Below are 12009 nucleotides of genomic sequence, written 5' to 3'. Positions count from 1 at the left end.
AATGAAGATCTCTATCTTCTAAATATAGATCTAATGTTAGCTTTTTTTCTTGAAGCTTGTTCAAGAGACTTGAAGCTTTTTTTTCTGGAAATACTTTCCTAACAGAATTTTGCAAATGTTATGGAACTAAATATTGATTCATTTTTAAATAATTCTCCTAGCCTCTAGGACTAAAATTACTCTTTCCCAAATTATCTTGGTAAACATACTTTGCTTTAGATATTTTCACACTTCCTATGGACTTCTCCATTTACTAAACTCCATTATTATTCTGGAGGTTGTTTAAACAGAATGCAAAGTATTCTCTAGAAAACTCTCATGTCTAACAGCATACATTTAATTCCACTGTATGGCTTATATCAAAACAGGAACATGTTTTATTGTCTTCTAATATGGACTGCATCTAGAAATGAACTATATTGCTGACCAAGTGAACTGGGGTGAAAGTTGCTCATGGAATCACATGTCTTATTTCTTGAGCATCAACAATACACTACATGCAAAGATATGACAAGCAAATAAAAGGTACTGCTGAGATTTGAACTCAGGATCTCCTGTTTACGAGACAGGCACTTTAACCAACTAAGCCACAGCACCATATAGAAGCCCCTGTTTAATATTAAAAAAAATATATGTAAAGTATAATTTTTGGTAAAAATATTTGAAATGCTTTTTGAGACATGTATTTTATCAAAGTTTAAAATGGTTGGCAATTTTGAATGAATAAGTGACTAAATAAATATGCTTTTATTCTCTCCTTTCTTTTGTGAAATACAGGCCCTTATTTCTTACAATGTATTGCCAAGTGACTTTCTAGTATACTATTTTGAAGCAGTTATTATGGATTTCTCTTTAAAGGAATCCTACATGAGAATTAGTGCCAGTATTTTCTGATGCTCACATAGTAAAAACATGAAGTAAAATTAAAAAGTATCTTAAAAAGATAGAACAATTTTTAGCATTTTATCTTTAAGCTTTTTCAAGAAAAGCAAAGCAGTTTTGGAAACACTTTGTTAACACAATTTTGGATGTTATGGAACTAAATATTGTTTAATTTTCAATTGTTCTCCCAGCTGTTATGATAAAAATTACTCTCTCTCTATTTATCTAAGAAAATGTACATGTAACTGATATTTTATAAACTTCCCTGCATGATTCTCCTTTGACTGCACACGATATTAATCATGGAGCTTGCTCAAGCATAATAAATGCTATTTTCTGGAAATTTCTGATGTTTACCTTAGCATCAGTTTATTTAAAAAAAAAATAGCTTATACTCAAGAAAGGGAATATAGCATTATTTTGTGTTTTTCTGATATGGACATTTTCAAGAAATGTAGTACATTGTTCATCAAGTAAGCCTGGGTGAAAGCTACTACAGTTGTCACGTCTCATATTGTAATGAATCAACAACAAACTACATACTTAGTAGATGAAAATGAATCAAACAAAGGCACTGCTGAGATTTGAACTCAGGATCTCCTGTTTACTAGACAGGCACTTTAACCAACTAAGCCACAGCACCACATGGAAAGAAGCTTTTCTACATGCTATTTTATGGAAATATCTGATGTTTACCTTAGCATCATTTTATTGCTAAAATATAGCTTATATTCAAGAAAGGAAATATTGCATTATTTTGTGTTTGTCAGATGTAGACTTTATCTAGAAACATAGAACATTGTCCACCAAGTAAGCCAGAAAGAAGACTGCTAAAGTTTTCACATCTCATATTATCTTGAATGAACAACAAACTACATAATAAGGTGATGAAAATTAACCAAACAAAAGTCACTGCCAAGATTCGATTGCAGGATCTCCTGTATACTAGACAGGCGTGTTAACCAGCTAAGCCACAGCACCACCTGCTCCAAAGTGTCATATAATGAAAAATGATATATCTCATGTATGTTTTATGGTAACATTTTTTGAGATCCTTAAAAAGGCCGATGCTTAATCGATTCTTTAAAAGGTAAAAATAAAGAAAAAAAATACAGTATATGTTTTCTTCTCTACATTCATTTAAAAATTATAGGACTGTTTTTCTTAAAATGGTTTGGCAAAGTCACTCTCTTATATTATTTTTTTGTAGCAGTTATTATAGCATTCTCTTTAAAAGCATCCTACAATGGATTAATGTTTGCTTTTTTATGATACACAAACAGAAAAAATAAACTTGTAATTCAAATGAAGATCTCTATCTTCTAAATATAGATCTAATGTTAGCTTTTTTTCTTGAAGCTTGTTCAAGAGACTTGAAGCTTTTTTTTCTGGAAATACTTTCCTAACAGAATTTTGCAAATGTTATGGAACTAAATATTGATTCATTTTTAAATAATTCTCCTAGCCTCTAGGACTAAAATTACTCTTTCCCAAATTATCTTGGTAAACATACTTTGCTTTAGATATTTTCACACTTCCTATGGACTTCTCCTTTTACTAAACTCCATTATTATTCTGGAGGTTGTTTAAACAGAATGCAAAGTATTCTCTAGAAAACTCTCATGTCTAACAGCATACATTTAATTCCACTGTATGGCTTATATCAAAACAGGAACATGTTTTATTGTCTTCTAATATGGACTGCATCTAGAAATGAACTGTATTGCTGACCAAGTGAACTGGGGTGAAAGTTGCTCAAGGAATCACATGTCTTATTTCTTGAGCATTAACAATACACTACATGCTAAGATATGACAAGCAAATAAAAGGTACTGCTGAGATTTGAACTCAGGATCTCCTGTTTACGAGACAGGCACTTTAACCAACTAAGCCACAGCACCATATAGAAGCCCCTGTTTAATATTAAAAAAAATATATGTAAAGTATAATTTTTGGTAAAAATATTTGAAATGCTTTTTGAGACATGTATTTTATCAAAGTTTAAAATGGTTGGCAATTTTGAATGAATAAGTGACTAAATAAATATGCTTTTATTCTCTCCTTTCTTTTGTGAAATACAGGCCCTTATTTCTTACAATGTTTTGCCAAGTGACTTTCAAGTATACTATTTTGTAGCAGTTATTATGGATTTCTCTTTAAAGGAATCCTACATGAGAATTAGTGCCAGTATTTTCTGATGCTCACATAGTAAAAACATGAAGTAAAATTAAAAAGTATCTTAAAAAGATAGAACAATTTTTAGCATTTTATCTTTAAGCTTTTTCAAGAAAAGCAGTTTTGGAAACACTTTGTTAACACAATTTTGGATGTTATGGAACTAAATATTGTTTAATTTTCAATTGTTCTCCCAGCTGTTATGATAAAAATTACTCTCTCTCTATTTATCTAAGAAAATGTACTTGTAACTGACATTTTATAAACTTCCCTGCATGATTCTCCTTTGACTGCACACGATATTAATCATGGAGCTTGCTCAAGCATAATAAATGCTATTTTCTGGAAATTTCTGATGTTTACCTTAGCATCAGTTTATTTAAAAAAAAAATAGCTTATACTCAAGAATGGGAATATAGCATTATTTTGTGTTTTTCTGATATGGACATTTTCTAGAAATGTAGTACATTGTTCATCAAGTAAGCCTGGGTGAAAGCTACTACAGTTGTCACGTCTCATATTGTAATGAATCAACAACAAACTACATACTTAGTAGATGAAAATGAATCAAACAAAGGCACTGCTGAGATTTGAACTCAGGATCTCCTGTTTACTAGACAGGCACTTTAACCAACTAAGCCACAGCACCACATGGAAGGAAGCTTTTCTACATGCTATTTTATGGAAATATCTGATGTTTACCTTAGCATCATTTTATTGCTAAAATATAGCTTATATTCAAGAAAGGAAATATTGCATTATTTTGTGTTTGTCAGATGTAGACTTTATCTAGAAACATAGAAAATTGTCCACCAAGTAAGCCAGAAAGAAGACTGCTAAAGTTTTCACATCTCATATTGTCATGAATCAACAACAAACTACATAATAAGGTGATGAAAATTAACCAAACAAAAGTCACTGCCAAGATTCGATTGCAGGATCTCCTGTATACTAGACAGGCGTGTTAACCAGCTAAGCCACAGCACCACCTGCTCCAAAGTGTCATATAATGAAAAATTATATATCTCATGTATGTTTTATGGTAACATTTTTTGAGATCCTTAAAAAGGCCAATGCTTAATCGATTCTTTAAAAGGTAAAAATAAAGAAAAAAAATACAGTATATTTTTTCTTCTCTACATTCATTTAAAAATTATAGGACTGTTTTTCTTAAAATGGTTTGGCAAAGTCACTCTCTTATATTATTTTTTTGTAGCAGTTATTATAGCATTCTCTTTAAAAGCATCCTACAATGGATTAATGTTTGCTTTTTTATGATACACAAACAGAAAAAATAAACTTGTAATTCAAATGAAGATCTCTATCTTCTAAATATAGATCTAATGTTAGCTTTTTTTCTTGAAGCTTGTTCAAGAGACTTGAAGCTTTTTTTTCTGGAAATACTTTCCTAACAGAATTTTGCAAATGTTATGGAACTAAATATTGATTCATTTTTAAATAATTCTCCTAGCCTCTAGGACTAAAATTACTCTTTCCCAAATTATCTTGGTAAACATACTTTGCTTTAGATATTTTCACACTTCCTAAGGACTTCTCCATTTACTAAACTCCATTATTATTCTGGAGGTTGTTTAAACAGAATGCAAAGTATTCTCTAGAAAACTCTCATGTCTAACAGCATACATTTAATTCCACTGTATGGCTTATATCAAAACAGGTACATGTTTTATTGTCTTCTAATATGGACTGCATCTAGAAATGAACTGTATTGCTGACCAAGTGAACTGGGGTGAAAGTTGCTAATGGAATCACGTCTTATTTCTTGAGCATCAACAATACACTACATGCTAAGATATGACAAGCAAATAAAAGGTACTGCTGAGATTTGAACTCAGGATCTCCTGTTTACAAGACAGGCACTTTAACCAACTAGGCCACAGCACCATATAAAAGCCCCTGTTTAATATTGATAAACAATATATGTAAAGTATAATTTTTGGTAAAAATATTTGAAATGCTTTTTGAGAAATGTATTTTATCAAAGTTTAAAATGGTTGGCAATTTTGAATGAATAAGTGACTAAATAAATATGCTTTTATTCTCTCCTTTCTTTTGTGAAATACAGGCCCTTATTTCTTACAATGTTTTGCCAAGTGACTTTCTAGTATACTATTTTGTAGCAGTTATTATGGATTTCTCTTTAAAGGAATCCTACATGAGAATTAGTGCCAATATTTTCTGATGCTCACATAGTAAAAACATGAAGTAAAATTAAAAAGTATCTTAAAAAGATAGAACAATTTTTAGCATTTTATCTTTAAGCTTTTTCAAGAAAAGCAAAGCAGTTTTGGAAACACTTTGTTAACACAATTTTGGATGTTATGGAACTAAATATTGTTTAATTTTCAATTGTTCTCCCAGCTGTTATGATAAAAATTACTCTCTCTCTATTTATCTAAGAAAATGTACTTGTAACTGACATTTTATAAACTTCCCTGCATGATTCTCCTTTGACTGCACACGATATTAATCATGGAGCTTGCTCAAGCATAATAAATGCTATTTTCTGGAAATTTCTGATGTTTGCCTTAGCATCAGTTTATTTTAAAAAAAAATAGCTTATACTCAAGAATGGGAATATAGCATTATTTTGTGTTTTTCTGATATGGACATTTTCTAGAAATGTAGTACATTGTTCATCAAGTAAGCCTGGGTGAAAGCTACTACAGTTGTCACGTCTCATATTGTAATGAATCAACAACAAACTACATACTTAGTAGATGAAAATGAATCAAACAAAGGCACTGCTGAGATTTGAACTCAGGATCTCCTGTTTACTAGACAGGCACTTTAACCAACTAAGCCACAGCACCACATGGAAGGAAGCTTTTCTACATGCTATTTTATGGAAATATCTGATGTTTACTTTAGCAGCAATTTTATTGCTAAAATATAGCTTATATTCAAGAAAGGAAATATTGCATTATTTTGTGTTTGTCAGATGTAGACTTTATCTAGAAACATAGAACATTGTCCACCAAGTAAGCCAGAAAGAAGACTGCTAAAGTTTTCACATCTCATATTGTCATGAATCAACAACAAACTACATAATAAGGTGATGAAAATTAACCAAACAAAAGTCACTGCCAAGATTCGATTGCAGGATCTCCTGTATACTAGACAGGCGTGTTAACCAGCTAAGCCACAGCACCACCTGCTCCAAAGTGTCATATAATGAAAAATTATATATCTCATGTATGTTTTATGGTAACATTTTTTGAGATCCTTAAAAAGGCTGATGCTTAATCGATTCTTTAAAAGGTAAAAATAAAGAAAAAAAATACAGTATATGTTTTCTTCTCTACATTCATTTAAAAATTATAGGACTGTTTTTCTTAAAATGGTTTGTCAAAGTCACTCTCTTATTATTTTTTTGTACCAGTTATTATAGCATTCTCTTTAAAAGCATCCTACAATGGATTAATGTTTGCTTTTTTATGATACATAAACAGAAAAAATAAACTTGTAATTCAAATGAAGATCTCTATCTTTTAAATATAGATCTAATGTTAGCTTTTTTTCTTGAAGCTTGTTCAAGAGACATGAAGCTTTTTTTTCTGGAAATACTTTCCTAACAGAATTTTGCAAATGTTATGGAACTAAATATTGATTCATTTTTAAATAATTCTCCTAGTCTCTAGGACTAAAATTACTCTTTCCCAAATTATCTTGGTAAACATACTTTGCTTTAGATATTTTCACACTTCCTATGGACTTCTCCTTTTACTAAACTCCATTATTATTCTGGAGGTTGTTTAAACAGAATGCAAAGTATTCTCTAGAAAACTCTCATGTCTAACAGCATACATTTAATTCCACTGTATGGCTTATATCAAAACAGGAACATGTTTTATTGTCTTCTAATATGGACTGCATCTAGAAATGAACTGTATTGCTGACCAAGTGAACTGGGGTGAAAGTTGCTCAAGGAATCACATGTCTTATTTCTTGAGCATTAACAATACACTACATGCTAAGATATGACAAGCAAATAAAAGGTACTGCTGAGATTTGAACTCAGGATCTCCTGTTTACGAGACAGGCACTTTAACCAACTAAGCCACAGCACCATATAGAAGCCCCTGTTTAATATTAAAAAAAATATATGTAAAGTATAATTTTTGGTAAAAATATTTGAAATGCTTTTTGAGACATGTATTTTATCAAAGTTTAAAATGGTTGGCAATTTTGAATGAATAAGTGACTAAATAAATATGCTTTTATTCTCTCCTTTCTTTTGTGAAATACAGGCCCTTATTTCTTACAATGTTTTGCCAAGTGACTTTCAAGTATACTATTTTGTAGCAGTTATTATGGATTTCTCTTTAAAGGAATCCTACATGAGAATTAGTGCCAGTATTTTCTGATGCTCACATAGTAAAAACATGAAGTAAAATTAAAAAGTATCTTAAAAAGATAGAACAATTTTTAGCATTTTATCTTTAAGCTTTTTCAAGAAAAGCAAAGCAGTTTTGGAAACACTTTGTTAACACAATTTTGGATGTTATGGAACTAAATATTGTTTAATTTTCAATTGTTCTCCCAGCTGTTATGATAAAAATTACTCTCTCTCTATTTATCTAAGAAAATGTACTTGTAACTGACATTTTATAAACTTCCCTGCATGATTCTCCTTTGACTGCACACGATATTAATCATGGAGCTTGCTCAAGCATAATAAATGCTATTTTCTGGAAATTTCTGATGTTTACCTTAGCATCAGTTTATTTAAAAAAAAAATAGCTTATACTCAAGAATGGGAATATAGCATTATTTTGTGTTTTTCTGATATGGACATTTTCTAGAAATGTAGTACATTGTTCATCAAGTAAGCCTGGGTGAAAGCTACTACAGTTGTCACGTCTCATATTGTAATGAATCAACAACAAACTACATACTTAGTAGATGAAAATGAATCAAACAAAGGCACTGCTGAGATTTGAACTCAGGATCTACTGTTTACTAGACAGGCACTTTAACCAACTAAGCCACAGCACCACATGGAAGGAAGCTTTTCTACATGCTATTTTATGGAAATATCTGATGTTTACCTTAGCATCATTTTATTGCTAAAATATAGCTTATATTCAAGAAAGGAAATATTGCATTATTTTGTGTTTGTCAGATGTAGACTTTATCTAGAAACATAGAACATTGTCCACCAAGTAAGCCAGAAAGAAGACTGCTAAAGTTTTCACATCTCATATTGTCATGAATCAACAACAAACTACATAATAAGGTGATGAAAATTAACCAAACAAAAGTCACTGCCAAGATTCGATTGCAGGATCTCCTGTATACTAGACAGGCGTGTTAACCAGCTAAGCCACAGCACCACCTGCTCCAAAGTGTCATATAATGAAAAATTATATATCTCATGTATGTTTTATGGTAACATTTTTTGAGATCCTTAAAAAGGCCAATGCTTAATCGATTCTTTAAAAGGTAAAAATAAAGAAAAAAAATACAGTATATGTTTTCTTCTCTACATTCATTTAAAAATTATAGGACTGTTTTTCTTAAAATGGTTTGGCAAAGTCACTCTCTTATATTATTTTTTTGTAGCAGTTATTATAGCATTCTCTTTAAAAGCATCCTACAATGGATTAATGTTTGCTTTTTTATGATACACAAACAGAAAAAATAAACTTGTAATTCAAATGAAGATCTCTATCTTCTAAATATAGATCTAATGTTAGCTTTTTTTCTTGAAGCTTGTTCAAGAGACTTGAAGCTTTTTTTTCTGGAAATACTTTCCTAACAGAATTTTGCAAATGTTATGGAACTAAATATTGATTCATTTTTAAATAATTCTCCTAGCCTCTAGGACTAAAATTACTCTTTCCCAAATTATCTTGGTAAACATACTTTGCTTTAGATATTTTCACACTTCCTAAGGACTTCTCCATTTACTAAACTCCATTATTATTCTGGAGGTTGTTTAAACAGAATGCAAAGTATTCTCTAGAAAACTCTCATGTCTAACAGCATACATTTAATTCCACTGTATGGCTTATATCAAAACAGGTACATGTTTTATTGTCTTCTAATATGGACTGCATCTAGAAATGAACTGTATTGCTGACCAAGTGAACTGGGGTGAAAGTTGCTAATGGAATCACGTCTTATTTCTTGAGCATCAACAATACACTACATGCTAAGATATGACAAGCAAATAAAAGGTACTGCTGAGATTTGAACTCAGGATCTCCTGTTTACAAGACAGGCACTTTAACCAACTAGGCCACAGCACCATATAAAAGCCCCTGTTTAATATTGATAAACAATATATGTAAAGTATAATTTTTGGTAAAAATATTTGAAATGCTTTTTGAGAAATGTATTTTATCAAAGTTTAAAATGGTTGGCAATTTTGAATGAATAAGTGACTAAATAAATATGCTTTTATTCTCTCCTTTCTTTTGTGAAATACAGGCCCTTATTTCTTACAATGTTTTGCCAAGTGACTTTCTAGTATACTATTTTGTAGCAGTTATTATGGATTTCTCTTTAAAGGAATCCTACATGAGAATTAGTGCCAATATTTTCTGATGCTCACATAGTAAAAACATGAAGTAAAATTAAAAAGTATCTTAAAAAGATAGAACAATTTTTAGCATTTTATCTTTAAGCTTTTTCAAGAAAAGCAAAGCAGTTTTGGAAACACTTTGTTAACACAATTTTGGATGTTATGGAACTAAATATTGTTTAATTTTCAATTGTTCTCCCAGCTGTTATGATAAAAATTACTCTCTCTCTATTTATCTAAGAAAATGTACTTGTAACTGACATTTTATAAACTTCCCTGCATGATTCTCCTTTGACTGCACACGATATTAATCATGGAGCTTGCTCAAGCATAATAAATGCTATTTTCTGGAAATTTCTGATGTTTGCCTTAGCATCAGTTTATTTAAAAAAAAAATAGCTTATACTCAAGAATGGGAATATAGCATTATTTTGTGTTTTTCTGATATGGACATTTTCTAGAAATGTAGTACATTGTTCATCAAGTAAGCCTGGGTGAAAGCTACTACAGTTGTCACGTCTCATATTGTAATGAATCAACAACAAACTACATACTTAGTAGATGAAAATGAATCAAACAAAGGCACTGCTGAGATTTGAACTCAGGATCTCCTGTTTACTAGACAGGCACTTTAACCAACTAAGCCACAGCACCACATAGAAGGAAGCTTTTCTACATGCTATTTTATGGAAATATCTGATGTTTACCTTAGCATCATTTTATTGCTAAAATATAGCTTATATTCAAGAAAGGAAATATTGCATTATTTTGTGTTTGTCAGATGTAGACTTTATCTAGAAACATAGAACATTGTCCACCAAGTAAGCCAGAAAGAAGACTGCTAAAGTTTTCACATCTCATATTGTCATGAATCAACAACAAACTACATAATAAGGTGATGAAAATTAACCAAACAAAAGTCACTGCCAAGATTCGATTGCAGGATCTCCTGTATACTAGACAGGCGTGTTAACCAGCTAAGCCACAGCACCACCTGCTCCAAAGTGTCATATAATGAAAAATTATATATCTCATGTATGTTTTATGGTAACATTTTTTGAGATCCTTAAAAAGGCTGATGCTTAATCGATTCTTTAAAAGGTAAAAATAAAGAAAAAAAATACAGTATATGTTTTCTTCTCTACATTCATTTAAAAATTATAGGACTGTTTTTCTTAAAATGGTTTGTCAAAGTCACTCTCTTATTATTTTTTTGTACCAGTTATTATAGCATTCTCTTTAAAAGCATCCTACAATGGATTAATGTTTGCTTTTTTATGATACATAAACAGAAAAAATAAACTTGTAATTCAAATGAAGATCTCTATCTTTTAAATATAGATCTAATGTTAGCTTTTTTTCTTGAAGCTTGTTCAAGAGACATGAAGCTTTTTTTTCTGGAAATACTTTCCTAACAGAATTTTGCAAATGTTATGGAACTAAATATTGATTCATTTTTAAATAATTCTCCTAGTCTCTAGGACTAAAATTACTCTTTCCCAAATTATCTTGGTAAACATACTTTGCTTTAGATATTTTCACACTTCCTATGGACTTCTCCTTTTACTAAACTCCATTATTATTCTGGAGGTTGTTTAAACAGAATGCAAAGTATTCTCTAGAAAACTCTCATGTCTAACAGCATACATTTAATTCAACTGTATGGCTTATATCAAAACAGGAACATGTTTTATTGTCTTCTAATATGGACTGCATCTAGAAATGAACTGTATTGCTGACCAAGTGAACTGGGGTGAAAGTTGCTCATGGAATCACATGTCTTATTTCTTGAGCATCAAAAATACACTACATGCTAAGATATGACAAGCAAATAAAAGGTACTGCTGAGATTTGAACTCAGGATCTCCTGTTTACGAGACAGGCACTTTAACCAACTAAGCCACAGCACCATATAGAAGCCCCTGTTTAATATTAAAAAAAATATATGTAAAGTATAATTTTTGGTAAAAATATTTGAAATGCTTTTTGAGACATGTATTTTATCAAAGTTTAAAATGGTTGGCAATTTTGAATGAATAAGTGACTAAATAAATATGTTTTTATTCTCTCCTTTCTTTTGTGAAATACAGGCCCTTATTTCTTACAATGTATTGCCAAGTGACTTTCTAGTATACTATTTTGTAGCAGTTATTATGGATTTCTCTTTAAAGGAATCCTACATGAGAATTAGTGCCAGTATTTTCTGATGCTCACATAGTAAAAACATGAAGTAAAATTAAAAAGTATCTTAAAAAGATAGAACAATTTTTAGCATTTTATCTTTAAGCTTTTTCAAGAAAAGCAAAGCAGTTTTGGAAACACTTTGTTAACACAATTTTGGATGTTATGGAACTAAATATTGTTTAATTTTCAATTGTTCTCCCAGCTGTTATGATAAAAAT

General features: G+C 30.6%; 11 non-coding genes across 11 annotated transcripts; all 11 read right to left on the bottom strand.

The window, feature by feature from the left end:
• Positions 1–523: 523 nt before the first annotated feature.
• On the bottom strand, positions 524–597 carry TRNAT-CGU (transfer RNA threonine (anticodon CGU)). Its single transcript has one exon. It is a non-coding gene; the product is annotated as a tRNA-Thr (tRNA).
• An 854-nt stretch (positions 598–1451) lies between these two features.
• TRNAT-AGU (transfer RNA threonine (anticodon AGU)) lies at positions 1452–1525 on the bottom strand. The gene has a single exon. It is a non-coding gene; the product is annotated as a tRNA-Thr (tRNA).
• A 1184-nt stretch (positions 1526–2709) lies between these two features.
• On the bottom strand, positions 2710–2783 carry TRNAT-CGU (transfer RNA threonine (anticodon CGU)). Its single transcript has one exon. It is a non-coding gene; the product is annotated as a tRNA-Thr (tRNA).
• Positions 2784–3632: 849 nt separating this feature from the next.
• Positions 3633–3706, bottom strand: TRNAT-AGU (transfer RNA threonine (anticodon AGU)). The gene has a single exon. It is a non-coding gene; the product is annotated as a tRNA-Thr (tRNA).
• Positions 3707–4888: 1182 nt separating this feature from the next.
• On the bottom strand, positions 4889–4962 carry TRNAT-UGU (transfer RNA threonine (anticodon UGU)). The gene has a single exon. It is a non-coding gene; the product is annotated as a tRNA-Thr (tRNA).
• An 855-nt stretch (positions 4963–5817) lies between these two features.
• Positions 5818–5891, bottom strand: TRNAT-AGU (transfer RNA threonine (anticodon AGU)). The gene has a single exon. It is a non-coding gene; the product is annotated as a tRNA-Thr (tRNA).
• A 1183-nt stretch (positions 5892–7074) lies between these two features.
• TRNAT-CGU (transfer RNA threonine (anticodon CGU)) lies at positions 7075–7148 on the bottom strand. Its single transcript has one exon. It is a non-coding gene; the product is annotated as a tRNA-Thr (tRNA).
• An 854-nt stretch (positions 7149–8002) lies between these two features.
• TRNAT-AGU (transfer RNA threonine (anticodon AGU)) lies at positions 8003–8076 on the bottom strand. The gene has a single exon. It is a non-coding gene; the product is annotated as a tRNA-Thr (tRNA).
• Positions 8077–9258: 1182 nt separating this feature from the next.
• On the bottom strand, positions 9259–9332 carry TRNAT-UGU (transfer RNA threonine (anticodon UGU)). Its single transcript has one exon. It is a non-coding gene; the product is annotated as a tRNA-Thr (tRNA).
• Positions 9333–10187: 855 nt separating this feature from the next.
• TRNAT-AGU (transfer RNA threonine (anticodon AGU)) lies at positions 10188–10261 on the bottom strand. Its single transcript has one exon. It is a non-coding gene; the product is annotated as a tRNA-Thr (tRNA).
• A 1182-nt stretch (positions 10262–11443) lies between these two features.
• Positions 11444–11517, bottom strand: TRNAT-CGU (transfer RNA threonine (anticodon CGU)). The gene has a single exon. It is a non-coding gene; the product is annotated as a tRNA-Thr (tRNA).
• Between the last annotated feature and the right edge of the window lie 492 nt (positions 11518–12009).

This window comes from Taudactylus pleione, unplaced genomic scaffold (genome assembly GCF_031769625.1).
Source record: "Taudactylus pleione unplaced genomic scaffold, aTauple2 ptg000100l, whole genome shotgun sequence".
Taxonomy (NCBI): Eukaryota; Metazoa; Chordata; class Amphibia; order Anura; family Myobatrachidae; genus Taudactylus; species Taudactylus pleione.
This window is presented reverse-complemented; position numbering and strand designations above follow the sequence as displayed.